The 14,106-nt window shown below is 41.0% G+C and overlaps 1 protein-coding gene across 5 annotated transcripts in view; it reads left to right on the forward strand.

Annotated features, from left to right (window-relative positions):
* The window catches only part of LOC139756506 (uncharacterized), a 202,044-nt gene that overhangs the window by 122,265 nt on the left and 65,673 nt on the right, over positions 1-14,106 (forward strand). The window lies entirely within an intron of this gene.

Below are 14,106 nucleotides of genomic sequence, written 5' to 3' on the forward strand. Positions count from 1 at the left end.
TGGATGTGCTGGAAATGAGATGTTTGAGGACAATGTGTGGTGTGAGGTGGTTTGATCGAGTGAGTAACGTAAGGGTAAGAGAGATGTGTGGAAATAAAAAGAGCGTGGTTGAGAGAGCAGAAGAGGGTGTTTTGAAGTGGTTTGGGCACATGGAGAGGATGAGTGAGGAAAGATTGACCAAGAGGATATATGTGACATCTCAATGTACACATATATATACATACACAGACACATACATATATACCCATGCACACAATTCACACTGTCTGCCCCCATTCACTCCCATCGCCACCTCGCCACACATGGAATCCCATCCCCCTCCCATCTCATGTGTGCGAGGTAGCACTAGGAAAAGACAACAAAGGAACCATTCGTTCACACTCAGTCTCTAGCTGCCACGCAATAATGCCCAAAACCACAGCTCCCTTTCCACATCCAGGCCCCACACAACTTTCCATGGTTTACCCCAGACGCTTCACATGCCCTGATTCAATCCACTGACAGCACGTCAACCCCGGTATACCACATCGATCCAATTCACTCTATTCCTTGCCCTCCTTTCACCCTCCCGCATGTTCAGGCCCCAATCACACAAAATCTTTTTCACTCCATCTTTCCACCTCCAATTTGGTCTCCCACTTCTCCTCTTTCCCTCCACCTCCAACACATATATCCTCTTGGTCAATCTTTCCTCACTCATTCTCTCCAAGTGCCCAAACCATTTCAAAACACCCTCCTCTGCTCTCTCAACCACGCTCTTTTTATTTCCACACATCTCTCTTACCCTTACATTACTTACTCGATCAAACCACCTCACACCACACATTGTCCTCAAACATCTCATTTCCAGCACATCCACCCTCCTGCACACAACTCTATCCATAGCCCACGCCTCGCAACCATACAACATTGTTGGAACCACTATTCCTTCAAACATACCCATTTTGTTTCCGAGATAATGTTCTCAACTTCCACACATTCTTCAAGGCTCCCAGGATTTTCACCCCCTCCCCCACCCTATGATTCACTTCCACTTCCATGGTTCCATCCGCTGCCAGATCCACTCCCAGATATCTAGAACACTTTACTTCCTCCAGTTTTTCTCCATTCAAACTTACCTCCCAATTGACTTGACCCTCACCCCTACTGTACCTAATAACCTTGCTCTTATTCACATTTACTCTTAACTTTCTTCTTTCACACGCTTTACCAAACTCAGTCACCAGCTTCTGCAGTTTCTCACATGAATCAGCCACCAGCGCTGTATCATCAGCGAACAACAACTGACTCACTTCCCAAGCTCTCTCATCCCCAACAGACTTCATACTTGCCCCTCTTTCCAAAACTCTTGCATTCACCTCCCTAACAACCCCATCCATAAACAAATTAAACAACCATGGAGACATCACACACCCCTGCCTCAAACCTACATTCACTGAGAACCAGTCACTTTCCTCTCTTCCTACACGTGCACATGCCTTACATCCTCGATAAAAACTTTTCACTGCTTCTAACAACTTGCCTCCCACACCTTATATTCTTAATACCTTCCACAGAGCATCTCTATCAACTCTATCATATGCCTTCTCCAGATCCATAAATACTACATACAAATTCATTTGCTTTTCTAAGTATTTCTCACATACATTCTTCAAAGCAAACACCTGATCCACACATCCTCAAGGAGCCCTTGAGTGGTATATGAATTAGATATTCTCTTCAGGAGTGCCAGAGTTTTTTGCTGTAAATGAAGTTTGGGAGTAGAAGCTTCCCAGATTCAAATCAAGTAAAGGAATGTTGCTAACGTAAATAATTTTTAAAAAAAAATTCTTTCTTTTATCTGTTTCCTTATGAGGACACTCAATTTGTAAGAAAGAAAGTGGATAACAATGTGAAGTGAACAACTGCAGTAAGTTAGTGTATTAAAGTGCAGCTTGCTAAAGGGAAATGAAATTTTTATTTTTTATGTAACTAAAAGAGTAAACGAAAGAACGAGTCAAGTGGGTAATGCTCATCCTCCTCAGAGGCTCAGATTGAGATGTCTGAATGTGTATGTATGTAACCAAGATGAGAAGAGATGAGAGATAGGTAGTGTGTTTAAGGAAAGAAACCTAGATGTTCTGGCCCTGAGTGAAACAAAGCACAAGGGTATAGGGGAAGAGTGGTTTGAAAACGTCTTGGGAGTAAAGTCAGGGGTTGGTGAGAGGACGAGAGCTAAAGGAGTAGTAGCACTACTTCTGAAGCAGCAGGAGCTTTAGGAGTGTGTGATAGAGTGTAAGGAAGTAAATTCTAGATTGTTGTGGGTAAATCTGGAAGTGGATGGCAAGAGGTGAGTGATTATTGGTGCTTATGAACCAGGCCATGAGGAGAAAGATTATGAGAGGCAAGTGTTAAACGAACAGCTGAGTGAGTGTGTAAGCAGCAGTGGTGCACGAGATTGGATATAAGTGATGAGAGATTTAAATGCAAGGGTAAGTAATGTGGCATTTGAGGGTATGATTGGTGCACATGGGGTATTCAGTCTTATGAATGGAAATGGTGAAGAGTGTGTGGACTTGCATGCTGAAAAGAGACTGGTGATTGGGAATACATGGTTTAAAAACAGAGATATACACAAGTATATGTATGTGAATTGGGGAGATGGTCAGAGGACATTATTAGATTACATATTGATTGACAGGCATGTAAAAGAGAAACTCTATGATGTAAATTGGCTGAGAGAGGCAGCTGGTGGGATGTATGATCACTATCTTGTGGAGGCAAGCGTGAAGATTTGTAGAGGTTTTCGAAAAAGAGGTGACACTGTTGGGGAGAAGAGAGTGGTTAGAGTAAGTGAGCTTGGAAAGGACACTTATGTGAAGAAATACTAGGAGAGATTGAGTGTAGAATAGCAAAAGGTGAGAGCAAATGAAGGTGAGGGGTGAGAAATGAGAGATATTTAGGGAAGCAGTGATGGCATGTGCAAGAGATAAATGTGGTATGCAAAAGGTGGGCAGACTAGAAAGGGTAGTGAATGGTGGGATGATGAAGTAAAATTTCTAATGAAAGAGAAAACAGAGGTGATTGGGTAATATTTACAAGGAATGAGTGCAAATGATTGGGAGATGTATAAGAGAAAGCAGCAGAAGCTCAAGAGGAAGGTGCAGGGGTTGAAAAAGAGGGCAAATAAGAGTTGGAGTGAGAGAGTATCATTAAACTTTTGGGAAAATAAAAGGATGTTTTGGAAGGGGCTAAGTAATGTGTGAAAGACAAGAGAACAAATGGGAACATTGGTGAAGGGGGCAAAAGGGGAGTTGATAACAGTAGATGGAGTGAGTATTTTAAAGGATTGTTGAATGTGTTTGATGTAGAGTGGCAGATGTTGGGTGTTTTGGTCAGGGTGGTATGCAAAGTGAGAGAGTCATGGAGAGTGGTTTGGTGAAGAGAGAAGAGGTGGTAAAAGCCTTGCAGAATATGAAATGTGGCAAAGTGGCATGGTTGGATGGTATTGCAGTTGAATTTAGCAAGAAGGGGGGTTACATTGACGTTGATTGGTTGGTAAGCATATTCACTGTATTTACAGATAATGTGAAGTGCCTGAGGATTGGAGGAAAGCAAGTATAGTACCACTGTTTAAAGGCAAAGGGAATAATGGTGACTTCGAACTACAGAGGCATAAGTTTGTTGAGTACATCTGGATTGAGTGCACCTAGATTGTAAACTTATCAGGGGTAAACAGTATCATTCAGTCTTAGGTTACAAAGCAGGTGTCATTAGGTTTGTTGTTAATTTTAGAGGAAGTGAAAAACCTGTCTTTTGAAATGTGCAATGATATAGTGGTTGGCAAAGATATGAGAGGATAGAGAGTTCCAAAGCTTTGAGGTGTAGGGAAAGAAACAATAATCAAAACAGCCCACTCTTAGTTGCCAATGGCCACAGTAATCATGTGATGTAGCATCGTACCAAGTATTGTGTGATCCAACTAGTGTTGGGGCCACACATGCAGGTAGCTCTTGGGAGCGAAAACCAAAGCAATACCTATAGAAGAGGGAAAGTTAACCAACAATGCAGCATAAGGCAAAGCAGGTCAAGTTTTGAAGTTAGCTTGGGAGAGTTTATATCAGACCATTTTTGACTCATTTCTGTCAAGTAAGGATGCAGAGCTAGAACCACCCCAGGTGTGAGAGTAGTACTCCATATAAGGATCGATCATTCCTTTATATAAATGGAAGAACTGTTTGAAAAAAAGGAATTTCAACATTCAAACAGGACTCTCAGTTTCTTAGAGACAGACATAGCTATTTCTATAATGTGGGGATTTCAAGATAGAGTGGATGTTACATCAATACCTAGCATATTGATTGAGGTGAGAGTTGGAATACAGAATGAGAGAGGAAGGTTGTGAGGAATTTTTGATGGACAGATGGATAGAAACTGGGATAATGGAGGCTTTAAACTTAACCAGATTTCATGTACCCCACTAACATATCCTGTCCTAGTCTGAGTTTATTGAGGAAGTTGTTTAGATGAAATGCAGATCAGGTGAGAAAAGGAGCAGAATTAAAGGATCAGGAAGAATGCTGTGTTGAGTCATCAGTGTATGAGTGCATTTTGTTATGTATTTGTGGAAGAAGGGAAATTAATGAAAAGGAGGAAAAGTGTAGGAGACAGGACAGATGCACTGCTGCAACAGAGTCCACAGGTGTTTTACTGATCAGCAGGAAAGTTGACTATGTCATATGTTCAGGTAGGTGAATCATTGCCCTCAGTACATGTTCCCCTGCCAACTATCAGCAGTTATACATTATCAACTGCAAAAGGAGCTAGATCACTTGGAAGAGCTGGTAATCATTTCTGCAGCTGAAGTGCCAACATACTAGGTGTCATCACTAGTAAAAATGTAAAGATGTGGATTTGTCTAGATCTGAGGATCTCACATGAAGCAGGGTTTTTGGCACTTACAACTAGAAGATCAGTGCTCCTACTTGACTGCATTTAATACCCCCTTCTGCAGAGACAGATGACTGTGGATGCTATTTGGAATTTCTTCCAGCATCATATTCATTAGCTAGTATAAGCTTTGCTAGGGGTTAAAGCTGTATTTGACAGTTTCACTGTTTATAGTTGTGGTAAGACTGAAGGGAAAGTGATCAGGACTGAGAGGACATACTACAATTTTTATGCAGCTGTGAGGAGCTCCATGTAGCATGGGAATCAGCTCACACTTAGAGAAGGAGCCTTTACCAGTCATATGGTAATGCCAGAAGGGTTAAACCTGCATTCAGAAAGTTAAAGCCTATAAGGAGATGCCTGCGCCAACTGAGTTAGAATGATTTTAGAACGATTCAGTATTTATTCAGTTTTTGCCCAGGCTGGCAGACATAACCAAACCTCTAAGGGAACTGATGAAATGGATACCATTTTCGTGTGGTAGAGTGCTCAGTGGCAGTCATATTAAGGACAAGGTTCCTGTGCTGTGTGATACATGACAAACTGGACTGGGCATTGTACTTATCCAGGAGGGTCAGCTGTTCTTACTTGCATCTCTTGCTCTTACAAGTGTTGAGCAGCAGTGTGCACAGATAAAGGAGTCTTTCTATTGTCTTAGCTTGCAAATGCGTCTGAGAGTGTTTGTTTTGTTTGGGCACAAGTCAGTCCCCACACAGATGGATTGCCCACCTTTAGAATCAGTTTTTAAGAGGAACTTGTAAACAGCCCCAGCATGACTGTAATGAATGCTTCTTTTTCTCCAAAACTGCAGTTTACATGTGATATAGCTTAAATGAAAGAATATGGTTTTTGGCAGATACTCGTAGCTGTTCATACCTATCTGACTGTCTGAAGGACTTGATAGCAATTAACATGCTTTAGACAGTGACGTACCAGATCAGTATGATGGAGTGAAAACAAGGCTCGGAAAATCCAAAACATACAGTAGAGGATGAAGCTTTGCAACCATTATACATATTGATTATCAGGTTAGTCCCGCAAAAGTTGAAATTCTAGTTGAGGCATTTTTGAGAGGGAACAGGGTAATAGTCCCAATCTCTTGATGCATGGAATTGCTGGACATTGCATACTGAGATTATACTGGGGTAGAAAGTTGTCTGCATTATATGAGAGAGCTTCTCCTCTGACTTAGTATGTCAACAGATTTAAAAGCACTCATTAGCCAATGTGTTGTTTGTCTAAGGGGAAAAGAAGTCTAGGCAAGGAACCTCTTCGTAGTTATGATTTGATCCTCACCCTTGATCTAAGGTAGGGGCTGACATTTGTCTTTTTGATGCTCTTGATGTACTGGTTATTTTGTGGACTATTACAGTTATTACAGAGAAGTATTCCGAGTAAGCAGCCTCATATCAAAGGAAGTGATTTGTGAGATTCAGGACATCTTTGCCTGACATGGAGTACCAGAGACCCTAGCACTGTACATCTAGTCCTAGATATCCACAGTGAAATGGGAAGGCCACGAATGCTGTGAAGACAATGAATAGGCTGTTATGAATCGCAAGTCCTCTAAACGATCAGAATTCATGACATTGTTAAACTTGTATAATACACTGAATCAGAACGTATATTCTAGCCCAATACCATGCTTTAAGACAGTCTTGCCATGAACTTCAACCTTGCATCAATAATGCTATGCCATGAAACAAGATACTACAGGTTGAGCATCCCTGATCTGAAATCCAAAATGCTCCAAAATCCGAGACTTTTTGAGCAACAACAGGACATGTTATTTTTCATTGTGTTATTAGTATTTCATATTTTTACTGTTAAGTACTTACGTGTGAACAAGTGTAAGAAAATGATTGCTCATCAGTAGCACATAAATTTAGAGTCAGGAATGAAGGTGATGCCAAACAACCACAGATTGTCCACATGGGGGGCTTTGGAGGGATTTAGGTTAGTTGAAGATATCTGAAAGTGCTTGGATCACTATTGGGCTATGGTGTTTTATGTGAAAATTTGATATATTGTCAGGCCTTCAGCAGAAGAGTTCTTCAAATTTTTGATTGCATTGCTTGTATCGATGGGAGAGGAGGATGTGGGTAGTTGCATCTGGATGGTTGTAATGTAGATTTTTCATGACTTTACTGTTTAGGGGTGTGGTTGTATTGTGGCTGATTTTTTTAGTAGTGTCTCATGAGTATGATGGTTTGTTCTTTGGGAAAAGGGATTTCATTGGCATGGGTCAGGAGTACTTAATGAATTGGGACTGGTGCAGTAAGATTGGATAATCTGTAATGTGTGTCTGAGTTGGTTGCATTGACTCCTGTGATTCAGTGTGTTGAGGAAGGAATGCCAGTTTTCAGTTTGTCTTTTAGTGATTAGGTTATTGATGGTGTTATTTAGAGTTTGGATTTGTTTTCTTATTTCTTTTGATAGTGATTGGTTGTATTTGGGTTGTTTTCTGTGCTTTATGAGATTTTTAACTTTTGGAGAGAAATTTGTGTTATATTTATATCTGGCTTTGTGGTTCGTATATGTTGCTGGCTTGGCTAGTGATTTTGTTGGTATGATATGGTATGATCAAGGAATGGAAAATAATCTATACTGAAATTTGGGAGCTTCATTTATGTGTATAGTGCATAGGCTGGCCAGTCTGTTTTCATGTAGTTTGTGTTAGTTTTTTAGTTATGTTGATTGGATGGGCTAAATGGAATGTTATCAGGATGGGTAAGTGGTCACAGGATAACTCATGTGGCATGCTCCTGTTGGTCCTTGTTTGTAGTGCTGGTGAGAAGAATGTGATATCAGGTGAGGTTGGCACTAGATTTCACCATAAATGTAGCTATTCAAGTTCATTTACTTATTGACACTGGGGACTATCATAATGAATATTAGTTACAGAATTATAACTCTTCTAAAGACAGTACTTGAAACAAGGGCTTTCTAGCTACACCAGCAAGTCTTGCAAGATGTCATGCTCTCACTGTTGGATTTAATAATCTGTCAAATACTTTAGCATATGATTGTCATATCTGTAAATGGCTTGTCAGCAGCTTAGGGTTATGGATAGGTCACTGTGATAGCTTCTGTGGACGTAACTAGCTCTAGAGATTTGCTAATATGAACATAGCTAGTGCTGGAGATGTGCTGAAGTAGGTATAGTTAGTATTGAAAATGTGCAGATGTGGTGTAGTCATTTGCTATAAGTTAGATGAGCACCAAAGAAGCGTTTGAATTGAGGGCTAGACACTGCTGTGCAAATGAGCTGTAATCAAGCTGACTCCTGGTGGGGAACTAAGTACAGTGCTTATGTTTCATAGTCACATGATAGAAACCTATACCAGGACTAATCAGCACAAGGGTTTAAATAAGCTTCATAGTTAATGGATACTGATGTGCTTAAGTCATGTACTCCCAGGGAGGATACTGTTTTTTCGTGTGTTCACCATATCTCACATTAATGAGGTTGTGCTAGAAACAGACAAATACCTTGCCTCAGTCACTCGCATCCACTTTATCTGTCATCTATATTGCACCGAAACCAGAGCCCTTTATCTACAACCAGGCTTGTCAAACATTTCCATGGTTTCCAAAACTTCTTCACATGCCCTGGTTCAGCCCAGTAACAGCATATGTGCCTGTAAATTACATCACTCCATTTCACTCTCTCCATTGCATGACTTGCACCCTCCTGCATGTTCAGGCTCCAACCCTTCAAGGCATCACTCTTAACTCCTTCCTTTCATCTCTTCCTTGGTTTCCCCTTTTTCCTTCTTCGATCCAATTTTGATATGTATACCCTTTTAGTTATATTCTCCACATGTCCAAATGATTTCAGCACACACATCCTCTTCATCTTTCTCGTATATACTTCTCTTACCATTGCCTCTCTCTCACCCTGTCATTTCTCATTCATTCAACCCTCCTTGCACCAGGCATTATCCTCAGACATTTCATTTCCAATACATTCGTCCTGTCCTTTTTGTCTGAAGTGTACACCTTGCTTCCATACATCATTAACAAGAATACTGTGCCATCAGACATACCCATCTTTGCTCTGAAAGATAATGACCTCTCTATCTGCACTTTCCTCAGTGCACCCATGACTTTTGTCCCTTCACCCATCCCATTGCTCATTTGTATTCCCATGGGTCCAATTGCAGCCACATCCACTCCCAGTATCTAAAACACTCCATTTCCTCCAAATTCTCTCCATTCAAACTCATACAGGTTGTACCTCTAATCCAGCAGCCTTGGGACCTTGCCATTGCTGGACCACAGAAAATGCCATAAATCAGAAATTGACCCCTTTAAAGGCCCTCAGGTGAACACCCTTACCAGTTACCATCAGCTTGATTTTATGTGTTCCTACAGCATTGCTGCAGCCAAGAATTGTTACCCTATCTTTAGAATCCTTAATTCCAGATGGAGATGCCTCAATATCTTGGGCAAGGGTTTTTCATGGCATATGATGCCAATACAGGGCAGATTCATCAGCATTATACACTCGTTCTGGGGCTATAAGAAATAAACAGGACAGTTGATTAGTTTGGCTGCATTATAAACGATTTTGGCACCATAGCACTGCTAACAGCACTGCCGGTGGCAAGATCCACAAAATAATGGCAGCAGATTCAAAATGTGCCAGACTGTGGGAGATGCTGGACCACAGAGCACCAGATTAGAGAGGTACATCCTGCACTCCAAATAACCTGTCTCATTTCACTGCCATTTACTATAACTCGCATTTACTCTCAACACTTTTTCCTTTCACACACTCCCAAACTTAGACACCTGTTTCTGCAGTTTCTCACTTGATTATACCACCAGCATTGTATCATCACTAGACAACCAGTAACTCACCTATGTCCCTACCCACAACAGACTGCATACCTGCTCCTGTTTCCAAGACCCTTGCATTGATTTCCCTCTGCATCCCATCCATAAACATTATAAACAGCCATAGTCTGCCTATCTATATCCCTGATGGGTGGCCACAGAAAAAGAGGAGGATGAGCATTCCCTGCATGGCTGCTTCTTCTGTTCCATCTTTTGGAAATTAAAACACAAGAAGGGGAGGGTTTCCAACCCTCACTCCCACTCCCTTCAGTCATCTTCCACAACATGCAGGGAGTACTTGTTTCATATGTATTGCAAAATATGGTTTATATTAATCATTCATTTTGAATGGCTCCATTAATGGTTTACTTTCACATGGTGCCAAATGGAGATAGTTAATTTGTGTAATGTCTGAGACATTGTAACGTTTTAACAGTATTACGTTTGTGTGTGTCATGCCTTGCACTTAGGGTTAGGTCTTTTGTGTACTATTAGGAAAAACAAAAACCAACAGTATAGTTCTCTCTGATGCATTTAGAACAGTAGGTAGACCTGGTAAGGCCTGGAATTGTAATTCATTGTTCGGTACAGTTTTACACAACTAAACACTTTTGTGATTCATGGGAATATTAGGATGATTTTAGCCAAAGCTGGAAGCATCTCTGGTGAACTTTGGTCTAGACATTTAGTAGCACTTGTAAAGAAGCCACTGGAGCCACTATTCATGTTGCGTACGAATCTGCTCAGACATTACTTCAGTGCCAAAAGAACTTGATTTTTATTGATAATCCCCATATATTTGTATGTAAAAGACCCAACAACTCAGCAGGAGCATTTTGTAAGGAATTCTTATAATGGTTAGTTGCATTTTATTTACTTTTTTTTGTCAGTATTACATTGATGAAATCAAGGAAGCAGCTTAGAGGACTAGTATCATCCGTGTCTTGTCTGACTTTTGGCACCATTGCATTTGGAATGTTCCTATAGCTTTTTATATATGGACTATCATCACTCTTTTAAGCTTGAAAAACCCAGAAACTTAAAAATATTTTTCCAGTGATTGATGAATGAATGACAGCTTGTACATTTGACACTTATAAGTGAAGCATTTCTTAGTTGCTTGCTTCAAGAAATAGAATATGGGGAAAAAATGAGTTTCATGAAACTTGAAAGAGGCTAAGAAGTTAAACAGGATAGACAAAATTTTACATTTGTTTTTTATTATTACCACAGGACCAGTTACCATAAAAGAATACTGATATTAACAACAAACTTTCAAAAGGCTTGCAACAGCCCAAGGTTGCACTACCCATAGAAGGGGATTCATTAAGAGAGAGGTGACTTTTCATTCATGGTGTAACCTTGAGCAAGCAGAGTCTAGTAACACTGGATTTAGAAAATTAGTCGTGGAAACAATATATAATAAGGAAAAGGAGAATCAAAGGTCTTTAAAGGTCAGTGTAGCATTTGAGAATGTGTTCTAGTCACTCTACAACACGTATTCAAATGGAAGTGTTTTGGGGAGAATGGGTATTCCCTTCACATTGTATGAGTGATGTTAATGGTCTTCACCTGCTTTTGGTCACACCAAGGATGGAAGGCACCTTCTGCAAGTGTGTGTTATAGTCACATGATGACAGTGCCAGTCTTGTTGAAGAACTGATTCAAATGGAGTCCATCCATTCCCTTCTGCTGATGATTGTCTTGAAGTTCTAGAAGCCCCTCTATAAAAGGTCCTGAGGTTATGTAATGATAATAATCATAATGATGATATTTGTAAGAGTGGGAGGTGGGTTGATTAGAAAGGGTAGTGAGTGGTGGGATGAAGAAGTAAGATTATTAGTGAAAGAGAAGAGAGAGGCATTTGGACGATTTTTGCAGGGAAAAAATGCAATTGAGTGGGAGATGTATAAAAGAAAGAGACAGGAGGTCAAGAGAAAGGTGCAAGAGGTGAAAAAGAGGGCAAATGAGAGTTGGGGTGAGAGAGTATCATTAAATTTTAGGGAGAATAAAAAGATGTTCTGGAAGGAGGTAAATAAAGTGCGTAAGACAAGGGAGCAAATGGGAACTTCAGTGAAGGGCACAAATGGGGAGGTGATAACAAGTAGTGGTGATGTGAGAAGGAGATGGAGTGACTATTTTGAAGGTTTGTTGAATGTGTTTGATGATAGAGTGGCAGATATAGGGTGTTTTGGTCAAGGTGGTGTGCAAAGTGAGAGGGTTAGGGAAAATGATTTGGTAAACAGAGAAGAGGTAGTAAAAGCTTTGCGGAAGATGAAAGCCGGCAAGGCAGCAGGTTTGGATGGTATTGCAGTGGAATTTATTAAAAAAGGGGGTGACTGTATGATTGACTGGTTGGTAAGGTTATTTACTGTATGTATGACTCATGGTGAGGTGCCTGAGGATTGGCGGAATGCGTGCATAGTGCCATTGCACAAAGGCAAAGGGGACAAGAGTGAGTGCTCAAATTACAGAGGTATAAGTTTGTTGAGTATTCCTGGTAAATTATATGGGAGGGTATTGATTGAGAGGGTGAAGGCATGTACAGAGCATCAGATTAGGGAAGAGCAGTGTGGTTTCAGAAGTGGTAGAGGATGTGTGGATCAGGTGTTTGCTTTGAAGAATGTATGTAGAAATACTTAGAAAAGCAAATGGATTTGTATGTAGCTTTTATGGATGTGGAGAAGGCATATGATAGAGTTGATAGAGATGCTCTGTGGAAGGTACTAAGAATATATGGTGTGGGAGGCAAGTTGTTAGAAGCAGTGAAAAGTTTTTATCGAGGATGTAAGGCATGTGTACGAGTAGGAAGAGAGGAAAGTGATTGGTTCTCAGTGAATGTAGGTTTGCGGCAGGGGTGTGTGATGTCTCCATGGTTGTTTAATTTGTTTATGGATGGGGTTGTTAGGGAGGTGAATGCAAGAGTTTTGGAAAGAGGGGCAAGTATGAAGTCTTTTGGGGATGAGAGAGCTTGGGAAGTGAGTCAGTTGTTCTTCGCTGATGATACAGCGCTGGTGGCTGATTCATGTGAGAAACTGCAGAAGCTGGTGACTGAGTTTGGTAAAGTGTGTGAAAGAAGAAAGTTAAGAGTAAATGTGAATAAGAGCAAGGTAATTAGGTACAGTAGGGTTGAGGGTCAAGTCAATTGGGAGGTAAGTTTGAATGGAGAAAAACTGGAGGAAGTAAAGTGTTTTAGATATCTGGGAGTGGATCTGGCAGCGGATGGAACCATGGAAGCGGAAGTGGATCATAGGGTGGGGGAGGGGGCGAAAATCTGGGAGCCTTGAAGAATGTGTGGAAGTCGAGAACATTATCTCGGAAAGCAAAAATGGGTATGTTTGAAGGAATAGTGGTTCCAACAATGTTGTATGGTTGCGAGGCGTGGGCTATGGATAGAGTTGTGCGCAGGAGGATGGATGTGTTGGAAATGAGATGTTTGAGGACTATGTGTGGTGTGAGGTGGTTTGATCGAGTAAGTAACGTAATGGTAAGAGAGATGTGTGGAAATAAAAAGAGCGTGGTTGAGAGAGCAGAAGAGGGTGTTTTGAAATGGTTTGGTCACATGGAGAGAATGAGTGAGGAAAGATTGACCAAGAGGATATATGTGTCGGAGGTGGAGGGAACGAGGAGAAGTGGGAGACCAAATTGGAGGTGTAAAGATTGAGTGAAAAAGATTTTGTGTGATCGGGGCCTGAACATGCAGGAGGGTGAAAGGAGGGCAAGGAATAGAGTGAATTCGATCGATGTGGTATACCTGGGTTGACGTGCCTTCAGTGGATTGAATCAGGACATGTGAAGCGTCTGGGGTAAACCATGGAAAGCTGTGTAGGTATGTATATTTGCGTGTGTGGACATATGTATATACATGTGTATGGGGGTGGGTTGGGCCATTTCTTTCGTCTGTTTCCTTGCGCTACCTCGCAAACGCGGGAGACAGCGACAAAGCAAAAAGAAAAAAAAAAATATTTGATGCTATTATTGATAATGATGATAAGGTTGACAGAGATAACTTATTTAAGGTTTTAAGAATGTATGGTGTCAGCAGAAAGCTCCTAGAAGCAGTTCTCAACAAGAAATCATGTGTGTTCAGAATGTATGTGAGTAGGAAGAGGGGAGAGTGAGTTGCTGTTTAATCTGGTTACAGATTGTGTGGTTAAGGAGCTAAATGCAAGAGTCTCAGAGAGAAGAGCAAGTATGCAGTCAGTAGGGGATGAGGGAACCTAGGAAGTGAGTCAGTTGTTGCTTGCTGATGACACAGCACAGGTAGCATATTCAAGTGAGAAACTGCAGAAGTTGTTGACTGATTTTGGGAGAGTGTGTGAAAGGAGGAAGTTG

Source organism: Panulirus ornatus, chromosome 22, assembly GCF_036320965.1.
Source record: "Panulirus ornatus isolate Po-2019 chromosome 22, ASM3632096v1, whole genome shotgun sequence".
Classification (NCBI taxonomy): domain Eukaryota; kingdom Metazoa; phylum Arthropoda; class Malacostraca; order Decapoda; family Palinuridae; genus Panulirus; species Panulirus ornatus.